The sequence below is a fragment of the Adiantum capillus-veneris genome, chromosome 17 (assembly GCF_014529385.1).
Source record: "Adiantum capillus-veneris isolate H3 chromosome 17, ASM1452938v2, whole genome shotgun sequence".
NCBI classification, from domain to species: Eukaryota; Viridiplantae; Streptophyta; class Polypodiopsida; order Polypodiales; family Pteridaceae; genus Adiantum; species Adiantum capillus-veneris.
This window is the reverse complement of record NC_140947.1, coordinates 37,190,958-37,208,650: the sequence shown is the minus strand read 5'-3', so window position 1 is coordinate 37,208,650 and position 17,693 is coordinate 37,190,958.

Genomic DNA, 17,693 nt, shown 5'->3' with positions numbered 1-17,693 from the left:
AGTAAGCATATTTGGTACTCCTACTTACCATGGATTGCTTTTCATAAGTGATGACTTTGAAGATCACTCCAAGTATAGCACAAGCGAGGATGAGTCATGCAATACTTCAGACACTGAACCAATAGATGTGGTTGTCATTGATCCTCTTCAATATCTGTCACCAACATATTAACTTAATGATATTGTCTCTACATGAAGGAATCTCCATACCCTTGGATACTTTGAAGAAATACGACAGAAGGAGAATGCTAGATCTTATGAAGTGGCGAAGTATACAAGAGAGCCTTTGTTTGCTACAGGTTGAAGATGGTTTGCTTGGACTTTGCTTGAAAGTGGAACCCAAGTTATGGATTGCTTGCATTGAGGATTGGGAAAGCGTTGTTAGAAATTCTCATTGCAATGAAGGTGGAGAACAACACAAAGGAGTCACTTCAATGCTCAAAGCTCTCAAGGAAAAATGGTGTATTGATATCCATCACCATGGAACACCTATAGCTTACATCAAGGCATTTAAACTCATGTGGATGTATCTTAATGCAATGGATTTTGATCTCAATAAGCCAGCAATGTCCATAATTAACACAAATAGAGATAATATGGACAAGTATCTCACACGTATAATGATAGAGCACAAGGTCAAGCTAGTGATTGCACGATCGTCAAAGAAGCATACACCTTCCAAAGTTAGAGTGGACTACATATGCCATAGAGGAGGAACACCCAAGTGGAGTGGATTGATGAAGCAGTTGTGAACATCAAAGTGGTGTGGATGCACATTCAAGGTACAGGTCAAGTTCATAGAGGAACACGACGATGTTCGCATTATTGTCAATCTACTCCATTAAAGACATGTTCAAAGTGATCTATATCATTTGCCAATTCACCCACGTGTCATAAAATGTTGCTTGAAGGACTTATTTGAAGTTGGAAGCTCTCACCATGTTGCACAATTGTCATTGTTCAAAGAAAACAAATAGAAAGGGTTTCTGTACTAGAGTGCACAATCTATAGATTGTTTATGATCCCAGGGGAGATCCAAATGTTGTCATATCAAGCCGCATTCAAGGTACTTCTAAACAACTACATGTGATTAGTATCTTTAGAGAGTGTTGTAGAATGTGAAAATTTATGGCTTGTGTGGATTGTTTGTATAGATATAGTGAGTGCAATGATGTATATGGAAGCTATAGCCTTACAAAAACAAAAGAAGGTGAGACCCATACCAATTATCTGACCCTAACGATGATTACTATGTCTTGATAAATTATTGCATGTAGGTGTTGCACTTCCAGCCATATAATCCAAGTGCCATCGATCCAAAAGTTATACCATTCATCTTAGTATTACAAGATGAATGGATGCTCTAGATAGTTATGCATTTTTGGGCAATTGATAGTACTTTCAAGACAAATGCATTGGTCTACCCTTGTTTGCGATTGTGCTTCCCAATCAACTTGGTGTGGTTGTTCTAATATGGTTCATGTTGTGCACCTCAGATGTTGGTGGCCGCCATGAGATTATAGCTTTAGAGCTAACACTTCGCAAAGTGTTTTCTAAAATGGGGTATATCCGTCCTAGGGCTCTTGTTATTGACAAATCACAACAAGAACTAGAAGCTTTACTCAATGTAGTGGAGGAAGATCCACATTGTTGGATGCATGAGGCAAATGGGAATCGATGCCAAATTTCTTGCCATGTGTTGCTGTGTTAATTCCACACATCACACCAAGAAGGCTTGGGGTGAAAATTTTGTCCCACATGTATCTCTTTTTCATGTAGTATGTTTTGTGAATAATGGGGATTTTTTGTGATAGTACATTCCTCCTGTGGAAAGTTCCCATGGAGATGGCGGAGATGTATACATGGAGATGTCAGATAAAAGATACGAAGAGGACCCAACAAGCTTGCAAGTTATGGATGAGATGTTGTTGCAATTTCAAATACAGAGCATGATTACTCCAAATCTATGGTATTATGTGAGCTTACAAAGTAACTATTGTAACTGTTCAGATTGGGTTTTAGAATGTAAACACTTATACTGCATGATTTCAAATATAGAGCATGATTACTCCAATCTATGGTACTATGTGAGCTTACAAAGTAGTTATTGTGGTTGTCTAGGTTGGGTTTTAGAATGTAACACTTATATGGCATTCACCTTTAGTCATGCAATACCTTCCCCACTTGAATACCATTTTTTCCATAGTGGACAATGCCCATGAGATGATGTTAACCCTCACGGCTCACGGACACCCCATCACCTACGACGGACGTGTATTATGTATTTGGTAGAGTCAGGTACTGGGCTTGTCGGACCAATAGGAAAAGGGTAAGAGTGATCGCCGATGAGAGGCGCACTCTAACTGGGACATTCAAGGGATTAGTTGGCTAAGCATGGGCGCCCAAGTGTGAATGGGGTGAGCTCATATAAAAGCCAACTAAACGTAAAATTCACTTATTCTCTCATTTGTGCAATAGAAGAGTGCTCTTCCTCCATCTCCATCTCCATCTTCTTCTTCTTCACCCCCTTGTGTGTGTGTGTATGTGTGAGAGAGAGAGAGAGAGTGTGCGATCAAGCATTGCGACGATGGCACGGCGGCGGCGAAGCGGTTGAGCGCGGCGAAGCGGCGGCTCCTTCTTCTTCGCGGCGAGGAATCCTCCACGAAGCAAGCGTAGAGCGGTGAGTGACACACCATCGCTTTCTTTGAGCTTACTAGTTAAGCTAGTTGTGTGCTTGGAGCCGTTTGTGGCTCGCACACAGTGTTAGGTAAGGCCCTTGCTTCGACAGTGCGGCAAGGAGCGCACATTTTTGGCGCTACTGTCGGGGAAATGCCCAACACTAAGCTCGGTTAAGCACCTTACGCTTTCTTGTGATGCAATTTCAATTGAAGGATTTGTGAAGAAGGAAGGTGTGTGGTTGTGTGGAGAAGATTTTTGTTACACTGTACTGTCTTTTTTGTTTTCTGTAAAGAAGGAGTTACAATTTTTTTGCAATGTATTGTTAGAATTAAGGTATTACAATTTTTTTGCAATGTATTGTTAGAATTAAGGTATTAGCTATGGAATGTTAGTTCTGTAAGGTTCAATGTTAATTCTGTAAGGTTAGTTTTGTAGATCTGTTAGCTACTGTAGTACTGTGTAAACAGTGTTAGAGTGTGTGTGGCAGTATCTCTATTAGCTGTAAGTAGATAAGTTAGGTGTAGGTTAAGTGTGTGTGTGCGCGCGTGCGCGGCGCGGCCTCGACGACTTTAAAAATAAAAATAAAAAATAATAATAACAATAAATAAAATTAAAAGAAGGATCGAGCTGGGGATCATTCCCCAAGCCCAAGCTCAAACCCAGACCTCAGTCCTCAGTTTTAAAATATAGTTTATACACCTTTTTATATTTAAAAACTATTTTTAGGATTTCGAGGGCTTCACGTAGACGAATAGGGAGCTGTAAAGCACGGCACGTTCCTTTAGCCAAAACGCTCGTCTTGAGCTATTACACGCCATATTTTGTGGCTTGGTTACAATAAATAACCAAGTATAACGAAAAACTTGGGTTATAAACACCTTTTAAAAAAAAAAAAACTAAGTGAGCGGCCTTCACGGGCACTCACCAACGCGCTTAGAGTGTGGAGGTCACATGTACCTACGCTCTGGACGAGTGTTAGAGCACGAGCATATTGGTAGTGCCTCCATTTACGCGGGCACCCATTATTCCTCCACCCTAGGTTCTGGACCTTCGGCCGGGATTCAAGGTAGCGCGAACCAAGATCCTCATATCGCGTCTAGTGATTCTTCCTCTGACTACGAAGTCATGGAGGGGTATCCTACACCAAACCCTGATAGTTCAAGTCAAGACATGCATGCCATGGGCCCACGGCCCGGGTCCAGCGTGTTTAGTCGCTTAAAAGAGACCCTTAGTAGAGCTACTCGCTCCGAACATGCGGTTCATGAAATAAATGAAGGGAGTGGGGAAGTAAATTCGTCATTCATGCCTAAAATAGACCCTATGCTTCTTGAGAGTGTGCATGTGAATGTTCCATCCACTGCACCTCTAGATCCTTTAGAACTATCTCCCTCTGAGGTTCTACTACCCGATGGTAGGAGTCTTGCCGAAGTGCAAGAGATCGAACGCTATATGCAAGCAACAAGGGAGAGGGAAATTGAGAACCTACGAAGGCTAGAAAAAAGTCAAGCCCTGAAAGCAAAGGCTCCTATGACAACAATCATGCCAGCCGAGCAACCGAGTGCTCCCAAGGTAGCAGTCACGGAGGGACAAGCGATGGGGAGCAATAATGCTTCCACTTCGAGGGAAACCTCCAGCACGCCAGGCCTAGATGGGATATTCCTAAACGAAAATTGGGAGTATGACCTACAAGCAGAAGCTTTAACTGATCGGTACACAGGACACACCTATCATGTGGGTTGGTTAGATGTTCTACAATCCACATCGGGTGCTACTAGCATAGATGAGCAAGAACAGAAAGTCTGTGATGTCCTCCATAGGATTGTCGAGTTAGAAAGACGGAACACATGGATCAACATGCCTTCAACAGGCCTAATGAGATTCTTGGATACGGGAAAGGCCAACCAACCAACCCTATCACAAATGGAGACTCCCTCAGTGAGCCCCATTGATCCTCCATATGTTGTTTCGCCAGGAGCCTCAATACAATATGAGCCCACAAGTGGCAGCTTTACCTTCCCAGATCTAGCTCATCTTTCTCTTAATGACACTACGGCTACCATGCATATCCCAGTGGTGAGCATGACAAGAAGTACACCATGGAGTTCATTTGTTAACATTGCGCCGATGACTAGTAGCACAGTGCCCCCAACTATACCTACATGTATGTATCAATCATGTGCACCTGTTGTACCTCAGCCTCATGTAGCTCCTACACCTCCGATTATTCCAAGAGCTTACAATCCACAATGGCATTATCCAAGCTCTTATACAAGTGGAGCCATGCCATTTAATAATAACATGCCATATCAGGCACCCCCTATGCCTAGGGCCACGCCTGTAAACTTTGGACCACCGTGTACACCACCATACGAAATATGGGACCCAAGAGCCGCGCGTATGCCAAGGCCAAGGCCAACTCCCATCTCACATGTGGTTCCAGGAGCACATACACCCATTATACCTGCTCAAATAGGAGATTTGGCAGCATTTTCTCAAACTATCGGTCGCTCTATTGCGGAAAACATGCGTAGTGCACCTGATAGAGAGCCTAGGAGCAAGGCAGTTCAAGTAGCTAAGCTCACACAGAAATTCAGTGGAGATGGAGATGCTAGAAATCATATGGAAGTCTTTGAACATGTGTGCGATTCCTTGGAAGAGCACAATGAGCTACATAAGTGTAAGGCTTTGAGTTTGACCCTAAGCGGAAAGGCTGGAGATTGGTATAGAACCTTAAGAGTAGAAGAGAAAACGATCTACTCTACTCTTAGGAGACTATTCTTAAAAGAATACATACGAGAGGGAGTACTTTGGGGTGTAGCCTCTCAGCTCCAGAAAGCCCAACGAGAAGAAGGTGAATCCGTGAGAGACTTCATTAGTCGCCTAAAGAATTTGAATTCTCGATGCAATCCAAACGAGCGATTCAACAACAACCAATTGCTCGATAGATTCATCAGGGGACTACGACATGAAAGTATCTATAATGGCCTAGTCATTAGAGATATCACTACTTGGGAAGCAGTCACCATGAATGCAATCCAATTGGAGGATAATTTAATGATTGCAGGAGAAAGAGTGTCTGCCGAGCCGAAGTCTAGTAGCTCGCAAGCGTCGAGGCATGAGCCAATGAAGATAAAGCCAATCGTGAAAGAGCAAACGATATCTGAGATGACTTTGGAAGATCTCACCAAGGCCATCCAAGAAAGCCTTAGGGGTAATCGTGCTCCACAAAACACTCATATGTATCTAAGAAGGGAGCAACAATGGTGCTCAATTTGCTCGGGCCCACATACTACGAGTGAATGCCCTACTTTCAGAGTAAAGTTTAACGGGACTTGTAATGCGTGTGGTAGGTATGGACATCAAGCGAAGGATTGCCTAATGCTTAAACGCATCATGGAAAATAGACCGCCTATAGCTTGGGCAGACTCACCTCGAGTTCCTGCATTGATGCCTACCCCACCCATGGAGCAACAGTTGCCATTACAGCACATGGTCCCTAGAACCCAAAATGTGGTCCAAACCACACCGTTGCCACCTCCAGTGCTAGGACCGCAACCCCCTCATCCAAGAGTTACACCTATGAACCAAATAGGTTGCGAGTCATCTAGTACTTATGTAGATTGCGAAGAGGACATAGACTCTAGTATCACCTATGGAGTCGACATGCTTGAGGAGTGTCCCATGTACTATATGGAAGACCATTGGGGACAAATCAAACCAGTATATCAAGCTACTGCGCTAGCAGCAAGAGGCCAAAACATTAATAGTTTTGCCAGGAGACCACCTCTTCAGTGCTACGAATGTGGTGGACCACATCGAGTAGCTGAGTGCCCCATTAGAATGCAAAAGAATGTTGCACTAATGCAAACAAGTCAAGGGAGTGCATTGGCAATGCCAATACTCACTTGTAATCGTTGTGGCATAGATCATTTGATCGCACAGTGTCCTAACAATCCAAACACACCGAAAATCACACCATTGAACATAATAGAGATTGTTGATGGGACACCACCAACTATAAACATAGCACCAGTGAATGCACTCACACGGTCGATGCTCCAAAAGCAAAATTACATCCTTGAAGAGAGAGATGCTGCATCCATTGGCCGAGCGAGAAAGAAGAAAACATGAAGAAAGAAATCCCTTAATGCTTCTAGCTCAAAACCTAGTTCAAAGACTAACATAGGTACAGGAGAGGATCCCGTGTATATGAATGACCCTGAGGATGACTCAGATTCGATAGAGACCACGGAGACCAAAACTGTTACTACAAAGGAAAAAGCCAGTGAGGAGGATCACGAGAGGGAATTACGACGAACACCAAAAGAGTATTCAAAGTTAAACCACCCAGTTGCGAACCCCCAAAAGCCACGAGAGACAAAAAATGAGGATTGCAAGAGAAAGATTGGAACCTATCCAAACCCAACAGTGGAAATTGAACGAGTCCAACAACTGAGGGGTTTGGTGGAAGAAACTCAACGAACATTAGAACCTGAACCCAAACATATCCAGATGTCGGACACAGTGTTTTCCACACAAGTTCAACCTCACAAGAACTACAGGCCGTTAGCTATACCTAGTATCATTCGGGAAGAGAGTGAGGGTAGGACATCTGAAAGTGGACACACACCTTTCCTACTAGAGAGAATGTTCAATGAGGGAATGCCCGACCCCCTTGAGGAAGTGGAGATTCCATCTTCACCATTCTCTTGTCAGGGTCCTACGTCCCACAAGATGCCATTAAATGTTGCCAAGCTGATGGATTTCATGTCCTCAGAAACACGTACGACTATCATATCTAAGTTATACGGAGATCCAGAATTATTCCTAGCACTGTGAGCACTTCTCAATGGAGAATTACAGGCCGGATTACCACAGTTTGCACATATGAACAAACCTGACTCGGTGATGAATGATGAGGAACATTTAGCACCACCATCTGACCTAGCGGGACATGAATCTGTAATTGAAATACCCGTTAACAAGTTGGGGCAATACTTTGAAGGTGATGAATCTAATGCTACTCTACCAATCACTACTAAAGGATTAACTGTAAAGGGGGTCCTTGACGGTGGTGCGGGAGTCAGCATGGTGACAAAGAGTTGTTGGGAGTCTATGGGGCGACCTCACCTTGAAGCCACAAGCGTAGTGGTAAAAATGGCTAATGGATCTATTGTTACGCCTATTGGAATGCTAAAGGATCTCAGGATCAAGGTCTTGGGACACAAGGTAAGGCAGACTTTCATTGTTATGGATTTTTCCAAGCATCCTATGTCATTTGAGATGATCTTAGGACGTCCATTCATGAGGGAAGCAAAAATGGTGCATGACTGGTCCAAAAACCACGTCTACTTACAGTTCCAAGACTCTGTCATTCGAGTTGATCTTTCAAGTGGTCGAACGCATCCTCTAGGAAATAAATTCATCATTGATAATCGATCAGACAACAATTCACTCAACTCCATTACAGTATTGTTACACGTGTAACGAAGACACGGATATTGGGGAGAACTCTCTTTATATGGATATCCTACCCGGAATGGCTGAGTTAGACAATGTCGATTGGGTACACCTAGCGGCAACTATAGATACATGGGGAGCTAAGGAACAACCTGGGTAACACTAGATGGGGAAGAGATACCACACATTGCACCAGTAAACATGTTAGGTGTAGCGCATGTAACATCCGATGATAAGAAAGAGGCACACCTATCTGAGAGTGAAACCGATGATTCCTCAAAGGCTTCAGGCCAATACATATCGGAAACGAAATCTCAGGAAGAAATGGATTCGAAACCTGAGGAAACATCGAGTGAGCCAAGTATAGAAACTGAACACTCAAGGCCTAGTACGACCATCTATGGTAATTTATATGAGAGTGAAGAAGATACAAGCGAAGACCTATCAGGCGAGTCGAGTTCAAACATTTACCAAAATCAAAACCTTAACAAGAAACAAAGGTCATATAAGAGACGACGATATCGAGCAAATGTGAGAGCTAGGATAAACAAGGAAAGATCTACTGCAGAATGGCTTAGCTATCTAGGGGCATGTGATGCTCATCGAAAGCTAGTAGACAATTGGGGTGAACATCTCCAGAGTGTCATGTGGTGCAGCCCGCGACCCATTGACCTCGCTCAATTGGAGGTTACAGAGCCGAAATTGAGTCGAACTATAAGAAGACGTCAAAACCGAGAGTTAGCTCAACAACAAAAGGAGGCAGAACTAAAAGAAAGGTCTCTGTCAGGACAAGAGCCTGCTGACTTACATATGGCTCCTGAACATTTTAAATCTTATACCACGGGGGAGCGAAAGGTTGTGTATGCCAAAGCCCAACGAATACCTACCAATGGAAGCAGTGGAGTCTATGATGGTCCAGTGGTAGTTAAAGAGATAGAATTAGCAAAACCAGGTGAGGAGTCTAAACCAGTCTTTATTGCTCAAGACCTTACCGAAACTGAAGAGGTTGTACTTAAGGAGCTCCTCAAGGAATACAAGGATATCTTTGCTTGGACATATCATGACATGAAGGGCGTTCCACCTTCTGTGGTGCAACATACAATTCCCATGATCAACACTGCTAAACCCGTCCAGCAACGACCCTATCCAATGAATCCTAAGTACGCCAAAATTGTACAAGAGGAGATTGAAAAACTTATCCAATGTGGATTCATATACCCTATTGAGCACTCAGAATGGGTTTCTCCAATAGTCATTGTGCCAAAAAAGAATGGTAAACTAAGAGTGTGTGTGGACCTCAAGAAAGTTAATGCAGCTACTAGGAGAGATCATTATCCCTTGCCATATTCAGAACATGTGCTTGAAAGAGTTGCGTGCAAGGAAGCTTATAGCTTTTTGGATGGGTACTCTAGTTACAATCAAATCACAATTGCATTAGAGGACCAAGCTAAAACTGCTTTTATCACAGAGTTTGGAGTGTTTGCATTTCGTGTTATGGCTTTTGGCTTAACAAATGCCCCTGCTACATTCCAACGATTAATAAACACTGCGTTTAAAGAATTTCTAAGGGAGTTTTGTGAAGCTTTCCTAGAAGACCTTTGTGTTTATTCTTCTTGGGAGAAGCATTTGTTATATCTACGAAAAATATTTGAAAGGTGCAGATTTTATCGCATCTCATTGAACCCTTTCAAATGCCAATTTTGGGTTAAGCATGGAGTCATTCTATGGCATATAGTGTCCAAGAACGGGATATCCACAGATGAGAGTAAGATTAAAGCCATTGCCGATTTGCCACCACCTACAAACTATAAAGGAGTTCAAAGATTTATGGGCCATGTTGGTTATTATCAAAGGTTTATTTTAAACTTTGCCGAGATAGCGCGTCCATTGTACAAGCTTCTTATCGAGTTTCACTGGACGGAAGAATGTCATCGATCTTATGAGTTATTAAAGAAGGCCCTAACAAGTGCTCCAATCCTACGAACACCTGATTGGAATGTACCTTTTCATGTGCATATTGATACATCAAATTTTGCTATTGGGTGTGTTCTAACTCAACCAGGAGAACATAAATTGGACTACCCTATTAGCTTTGCAAGTCGCCAATTAAATGATGCCGAGATGAACTACACTACTATAGAGCGCGAAGGTCTAGCTATGATTTACGCAGTAAAGAAATTTCGCTATTAGCTTCTTGCTACCAAGTTTTTGTTTTATGTTGATCATCAAGCATTGCTATATTTGGTAAACAAGCCGTGTTCCACAGGTCGAATTACACGATGGTTGTTAATTCTTCTTGAGTTTGACTTCACCGTTGTTGTGAGGCCTGGGAGGAAACATGTAATGGCAGACCATTTATCTTGTATCCCTAATGGTGAAGCTCCTACGTTGATGATGAATTTCCTGATACTCCTTTGTTCATTGTTGAGACAATGCCTGAATGGAGTGAAAAGATTGTTAACTTCTTAGTTAATGGTTTTCCACCCAAAGAGCTGCGAAAAGATATAGCTCGAAAATTAATCAAGGAATGCGAACCCTATTGCTTACTGGCTGGAACTCTCTATAAGAGAGGAAAAGATGATGTTCTTAGACGCTGTGCCCGCGAGGATGAGTATTTATATATTCTACAAGAGGCACACATGGGCATAGCTGGTGGTCACTTTTCAGGAAAGTTGACTGCCCGAAAGATCTTACAGTCAGGCTATTGGTGGCCCACTCTGTTTAAGGATGCATCACTTTTTGCAAAGGGATGTGATGAATGCCAACGCTTCAACAAGCCACAAAGAAGGGATAGGATGCCTCTACATCCCATCAAGGTAACCCAACCATTTGAAAAGTGGGGATTAGACTTTGTAGGACCGATTAGTCCGGCTGCACGTAACACGCAATCACGATATATCATTGTGGCTACCGACTATGTAACCAAATGGGTTGAAGCAAAAGCAACACGAAAGGCGGATGCAAAAACAACAGCTAAGTTCCTCTTTGAGAACATTGTCACACGTTTTGGATGCCCCTTTGAACTTGTGAGTGACAATGGAACTCATTTTATAAATGAAGTAATAAAAGAACTCACATCAAACTTCATGATATCTCACCACAAGTCTACACCCTATTATCCCCAAGCAAATGGCCAAGGTGAGAGTACCAACAAAACTCTCATCTCCATTTTGACAAAGACAGTTGAGGCTAATCGCACTGATTGGGACCTAAAGCTTACATTAGCTTTATGGGCTTATCGTACTGCATATAAAGTTGCTATTAATTGCACACCGTTTAAGATGGTGTATGGTCAAGAAGCAGTTATGCCATGGGAGTTTGTCATTCCTAGTCTTTGAGTAGCTTCTCAAGAAGGTTGGGATGGTAACCCCTTAGTGGAGCAATTATATATCCTGGAAAGGCTAGATGAAGAAAGGCAATTAGCTGTGCGAAATGCTCTAGTGGAGAAGGATAGGAGAAAGAAGTGGTTTGATAGCCATTTAAAGGATAAAGACATCAAGGTTGGTGATAAAGTTCTTATGTACGGGGTACGTAATGAAAAGAAGAAATTGAAATACACTGGTAAGGGACCATATCGAGTGTGTGAAATTACTCCGCAAGGTACCATTCGTGTGGAGACTCTAGATGGAGTTGAAACCATTGGATTCCTTAATGGGAGTAAATTCAAAAGATATTATGATCCTCTAAGCCAGGAAGAGTTGCAAGCTATCCATCAAAAGAAGGCTTCCAAGGAACAAGCAGAGATTAGAAAAATCCAAGCAAGAGTTGAGGCTCGAGAACGACAACAACGTCTTAGACGCCAACGAGAGGCTAATCTGGGAATCACGCAAGCATTTTTCAAGGACACAGATGACAACTCATTAGAATCTGAGCCACCGCTACGATACCCAATTGAGCTAAATAGCCCCTATGGGAAAGTACTATACAATGCCTTATTAGATACGGGAGCTAAACACAATTTGTTATCCTATGGAGTTTGGTGTCAATTAGGGAAACCGACCCTATCCCCGAGTACGATGCAAGTCAAGGGCATTAATAAAAAGAAAACTGCTATTCTTGGAGTCCTTCAGACCCCTGTTGTCTGTGACAATGGAAGCATAGTGCAGAGGTTTCTAGTCATGCCCGCGGGAGCTATGGAAGGCAATGTAAACCTGGGACGCACGTGGATGTTGGCAACCAAATGCACTATTGATTGGGATATTGGTAGTGTCACGACGCGACCACCGACTCTTACCCCTATCATTCATGCAAAGTCACCTACGTTGCAAACTCTAGCAAAGTTGAAGGATAGCCAACATTCACAAGCCAAGGTGGTTAACTCGTCTTTGCCAGCTACCGATGAACCTAGCACTTCAACACTTGTAGTTGCAGCAAGCAGTAATATTGCAAGTACTCAACCTGCACGACCTAAGAGTACATATCAATGGGTCCCCAAGGCCTTACTTCCAACTACCTCAACCCTCCCATCCATTTCAAGAAAAAATTTCCCTGGAGAACCAAGAGCGCGCTCTAGGAGATTCAAGACCAAATCACGATGAATTCCAAAACGACTATTAGAAGCCCAAGGCTACTATGATGGAAATGAGCAAATTTGGGCACCTAAACGTAAAATGTGTCCTTCCCTATCGACAAAAAACCCATATGAGTCAAACAGTGTAACGCTAAAGCCAATGGCAGACCGTGGGAAGGGAAAGATCACAGAATGCTACACACCTAGTCCAGAGCTAGTTTGGGCTCCAAGGCAAAACCAATTTATTCCACCTAGCTCAGGAAGGGGGGAGTTCCATGAAGCTTCTAGCTCCTCATGTAATTCATCCATAAAGGTAAAAGCTTCTACACAGCCTCCATCTATAGTAGTGGACCTCCATGAAGCTACAAAAGAATCCACACCTCCCAGTGTTCAAGAATCACCTGATGAACCACTTCAAGTTCGATCCTGGGAGAGTACCTTACCACCCTTGGAACTTGACGAGGCACCTAGGGTAATAGAAAACTACTGGCAAAAATCCTCACCTATTACCAACTGGAACAATTGGTTTCAAAGGGTGACGAGCTCATTTCAAATGGTATGATCTACCCAAGGAAGGGGGGAGTGTTTGCTGACAATCATCACTCACTCACTTTTCTCTCAACCTTTCCCCCTGACCCCTTAATCTCCAATCTTAGGGAATGTATATATAAAGCCTTATACTCACAAAAACAAGATAAAAAAGTAAAAGAGCAAGAGCAATAACACAAAATCATAAAAACAAATTATGCACAAGAACACGACCCTTGTAATATTTGCACTCTAACCATCATCTATTTGCGTGTACAGATATGGCTAGTACGCTAGAGTCATCCACTCCTGCCTTGGGTGAGAGGTATCCTCATTACTTTTCACAAATATTTCACATGGTCTTTCCAGTGCTTGCATGTGAATGGGATTTGATAGATACGCTAGCATGTGAGAGGAATTTTGAGGAGTTAGAATGGCTGATATGTCTCTTGACCACGTCTGATCCATACTTAGTAGAGAGCGTTTCTCCCATTGCACAAGCCTACCCTTTTGACCAAGATGACTATAGGCGTCTAGTGACCTTCTTAGTAAACATGGGCACCTATGATGAAGAAGAAAATTTACAGGACTACACGGATGGCACATATGGTCTCATGGATGATGACTTTGTTTATCTCGACGACGAGGATAGGGGTTTAGCCTTAGGGTTTCCCCCCAACCTCTACAATATCCTATTCCCTTGACTCTCTAGGGGGAGAGCAAATAATTAGGTTAGGGTTCCTTATGTTTTTTGTTGTGCTCATTAAGTGTTGGTACCTTTTCCCACTAATGTGCCTCCTGGAGGTATTCCTTTTGTTTCCTAGTGTGTACAGGAGCGTGTTGCTATTGATAGGATTTGGACCTTCATGAAATCTTTATCTCGACTCACTCTTCAAATCAAGCGCGACCATCGACACAAACAGGTGTTTCTTGTCCATTAGCACTGCCCCTTATCTTTTTTGCATCTATGATTGTCTGCTTTAATTGTGATTGGTAGCCTAATATTCACCGCATTTGCTTAGTATCAAACATTTAATTCAATGTAATTTTTTTGTCATAATCACTTGTCTAGGTTTAAAAATCAAGCAGTCCGACTAAGCTAGTTTGACCAAGTTAGGTGTTAGAGATCTTCTCTTAATACCATGGGGAATGCCTTCCTAATAATTAATGGTTACTTAGGTTCTTAATCCGATTTAGGCAGCATTGTGTGAAATGTACTAGGGCTTTCTAGTGGGCTTGACCCTATTGACCTTTAGCTTAAGTATTATAAAGGGAGTTTACTAGTGTGATGAGCCTGGGGAGGTGTATCAGTGTTATATGACCCCCCAAAGTTACAAAATTAAAATGATGAAAATGAACAAACAAAAAATCAAAGTGCCACATTGTAAAATCTTAAGCTGGAAGAGAAATCTCAGCTTGATTGGGTACTTCACTCACATGTATCGCCTATGGTACTAGAGCCCTAGAGGTTCCCAGTATGGGCGCTTTTTCTTGAAAAGCAAAAAACCCAAGGCATACAAAATAAGCACACACATCAAAATTGAATCACTGTGAAAAGAATTTGGGGGGTCAAAGAAAAAGTAATCAGTCAGGCGATGATTTCATGAGAAATTCCTTTTATGGTAGCTTAACTACAAGGTCTTCTAGATATAGCCTCTAGTCAGCCCTTGAACATGAATACTTGGCTCTCGCGATTAAACAACTTAATTGACCACATAAAATTAAGAAGCTTACCCATGGTATTAATATTCGATCTCTAGTGCCTTTCGACCGTCAAATTAGCGACCCCAGACTTGTTTAATTTTTTACCTTTACATCTGCTTATGCATTTGATTACATTGCAATTTAATGTTCATTGCTAACAAATTGTTTGAAATTCTTTTACCAATCAATTTGTCTATCTAAAACTGCATATGCTTTTTAATCACTTATGAGAATGCAATTACTGTGCCAATGTTGTTTGATTTTGCAGTGACTGAAGAAGGCTAAGGACATTCATCTCAAATGCTCTTCCACCTCGACGAACGAGCTTCAACTCAATAGCTTCCGAAGACGGAATCTACATCAGGAAGGGGGGCATGTTAACCCTCACGGCTCACGGACACCCCATCACCTACGACGGACGTGTATTATGTATTTGGTAGAGTCAGGTACCGGGCTTGTTGGACCAATAGGAAAAGGGTAAGAGTGATCGCCGATGAGAGGCGCACTCTAATTGGGACATTCAAGGGATTAGTTGGCTAAGCATGGGTGCCCAAGTGTGAATGGGGTGAGCTCATATAAAAGCCAACTAAACGTAAAATTCACTTATTCTCTCATTTGTGCAATAGAAGAGTGCTCTTGCTCCATCTCCATCTCCATCTCCATCTTCTTCTTCTTCACCTCCTTGTGTATGTGTGTATGAGAGAGAGAGAGAGAGAGAGAGAGAGAGAGAGAGAGAGAGAGAGAGTGCGATCGAGCATTGCGACGACGGCACGGCGGCGGCGAAGTGGTTGAGCGTGGCGAAGCGGAGGCTCCTTCTTCTTCGCGGCGAGGAATCCTCCACGAAGCAAGCGTAGAGCGGTGAGTGACACACCATCGCTTTCTTTGAGCTTACTAATTAAGCTAGTTGTGTGCTTGGAGCCGTTTGTGGCTCGCACACAGTGTTAGGCAAGGCCCTTGCTTCGACAGTGCGGCAAGGAGCGCACAGATGATGTGTGACAACTCCAACGACATTGATGTTGGTGAAAAACTGCAAGAGGAAGAGGTGCTCTCTACCTTTAAAGAAGGCCAAGTAGCTCTTTCATCCATACAAGAAGGACTACCAACAAAGAGTAGCAAAGAGAAAGAAATAATCATGCACCAATTGAAGATGGCAAGAGATGCCTTGAGATCGTTGGTGTCCCCATCTCAAATTGACATGCCAAGTGGTGGTAGTGTGCGACAAATTCAATAACATGTGACCTAAACTCGTTTAGGTCATGGTCAATGTGAAAGCCAAAGAAGAATTTGATCAAGCCAAAGTTGTGAGCTTAACCACTAACCAACACCCAAATCCACCTCATCAAATAGCCATACTAAGGAGAAAGCATCAACGTAGTTGGAATCGAGTGCCTTATGGAGGAAAGGCACCAGTTTGTAAATCCTACTAGTACATTTTCCTATCGTAGACATCATGCATTAAGAATTTGATCAAGCCAAAGTTGTGAGCTTAACCACTAACCAACACCCAAATCCACCTCATCAAATAGCCATACTAAGGAGAAAGCATCAACGTAGTTGGAATCGAGTGCCTTATGGAGGAAAGGCACCAGTTTGTAAATCCTACTAGTACATTTTCCTATCGTAGACATCATGCATTATTGCCTTTAGCAAAAGAACATTGGTCTGATGGTGCTGAGAAGTGCATTATGGGACATGTTGCTTTGGTTTGTGATGACTATAATAGCTTTTATTGTCATATAGTGGCATGTGAGTATCCCAATTTCGAAAATGAAAAGTGCATCTACACATTGAGCCTTGAGAATGGATGTAACAAGTTTAGGGTCCTTGCATCCACTATGGGATTGTTCTTGTATGTACAGAACTTTCCACTTCAAATAGATTTTGTTTGAAATGGTATTTGTTATTTTCGTTGTGGTTGTAGCTCTTTCAATTTTCAAAAATTATTGAGAGTGATTCAAATTATATACCTATTATGGCAACATATTTGGTTTAGCATATCTGTGAAAAAAATGTAAACTTGGATATCCAAGTTTATTAGTGTTCAGAGGCTAACCAAAGGATCAGGAAAAACGTAAACTTGGGTACCTAAGTTTATTTTTGTTTAGAGCCTAACCCAAGGTTAATGTGCACCTTTTGGAAGATACTTTGTGCACATTTGAAAGAAATATGCCCGAGCAATACAAAAATATTTTCTTTCAAAGTATTTTGTGCGCATTGTTTTCCATTTTCAAGAACATAATCGACTACCATTTGGAAGAAATTGGGAAACATTCAAGAAATGTGGCACATCCACTCTACTACACTACCTTGTCAGTACATCCCAAAGTACTTTGTGCACATTGGCTCTTATTCTAAAGAACATGATGACCATCGTTTGATAGAAACAATACATACCAATGCAAAATATGTATCAAAAGATGTACTTTGTGCACATTGGCTCTCATTTTCAAGACTATAGTTGACCACCATTTGAAAGAAAATTGGCATACTAAGGCAGAAAATGGGCACAGCCACTATATTGTACACCCTTGCCAATACAACCCAAACAACTTTGTGCTCATTGGCTTTCACTCTTAAGAACTATTGTAAAAGTTTCCATTTGATAAGAGTACAAAACTGGCCAATTCAAAAGTTTTCATTTAATAAGAATATAAAACTGGCCAATACAAAAGTTTCCATTTGTTCGCAAAAAGTTTACAAACATTTGGTTGATTTGATAAAAGTGTAAAAAGGATCAATATAATCAATCATGATCGCCAAAAGAGATAAAAAAGGAACACTAGCGAAGGTGACATGCATCAAAGTGAAGACC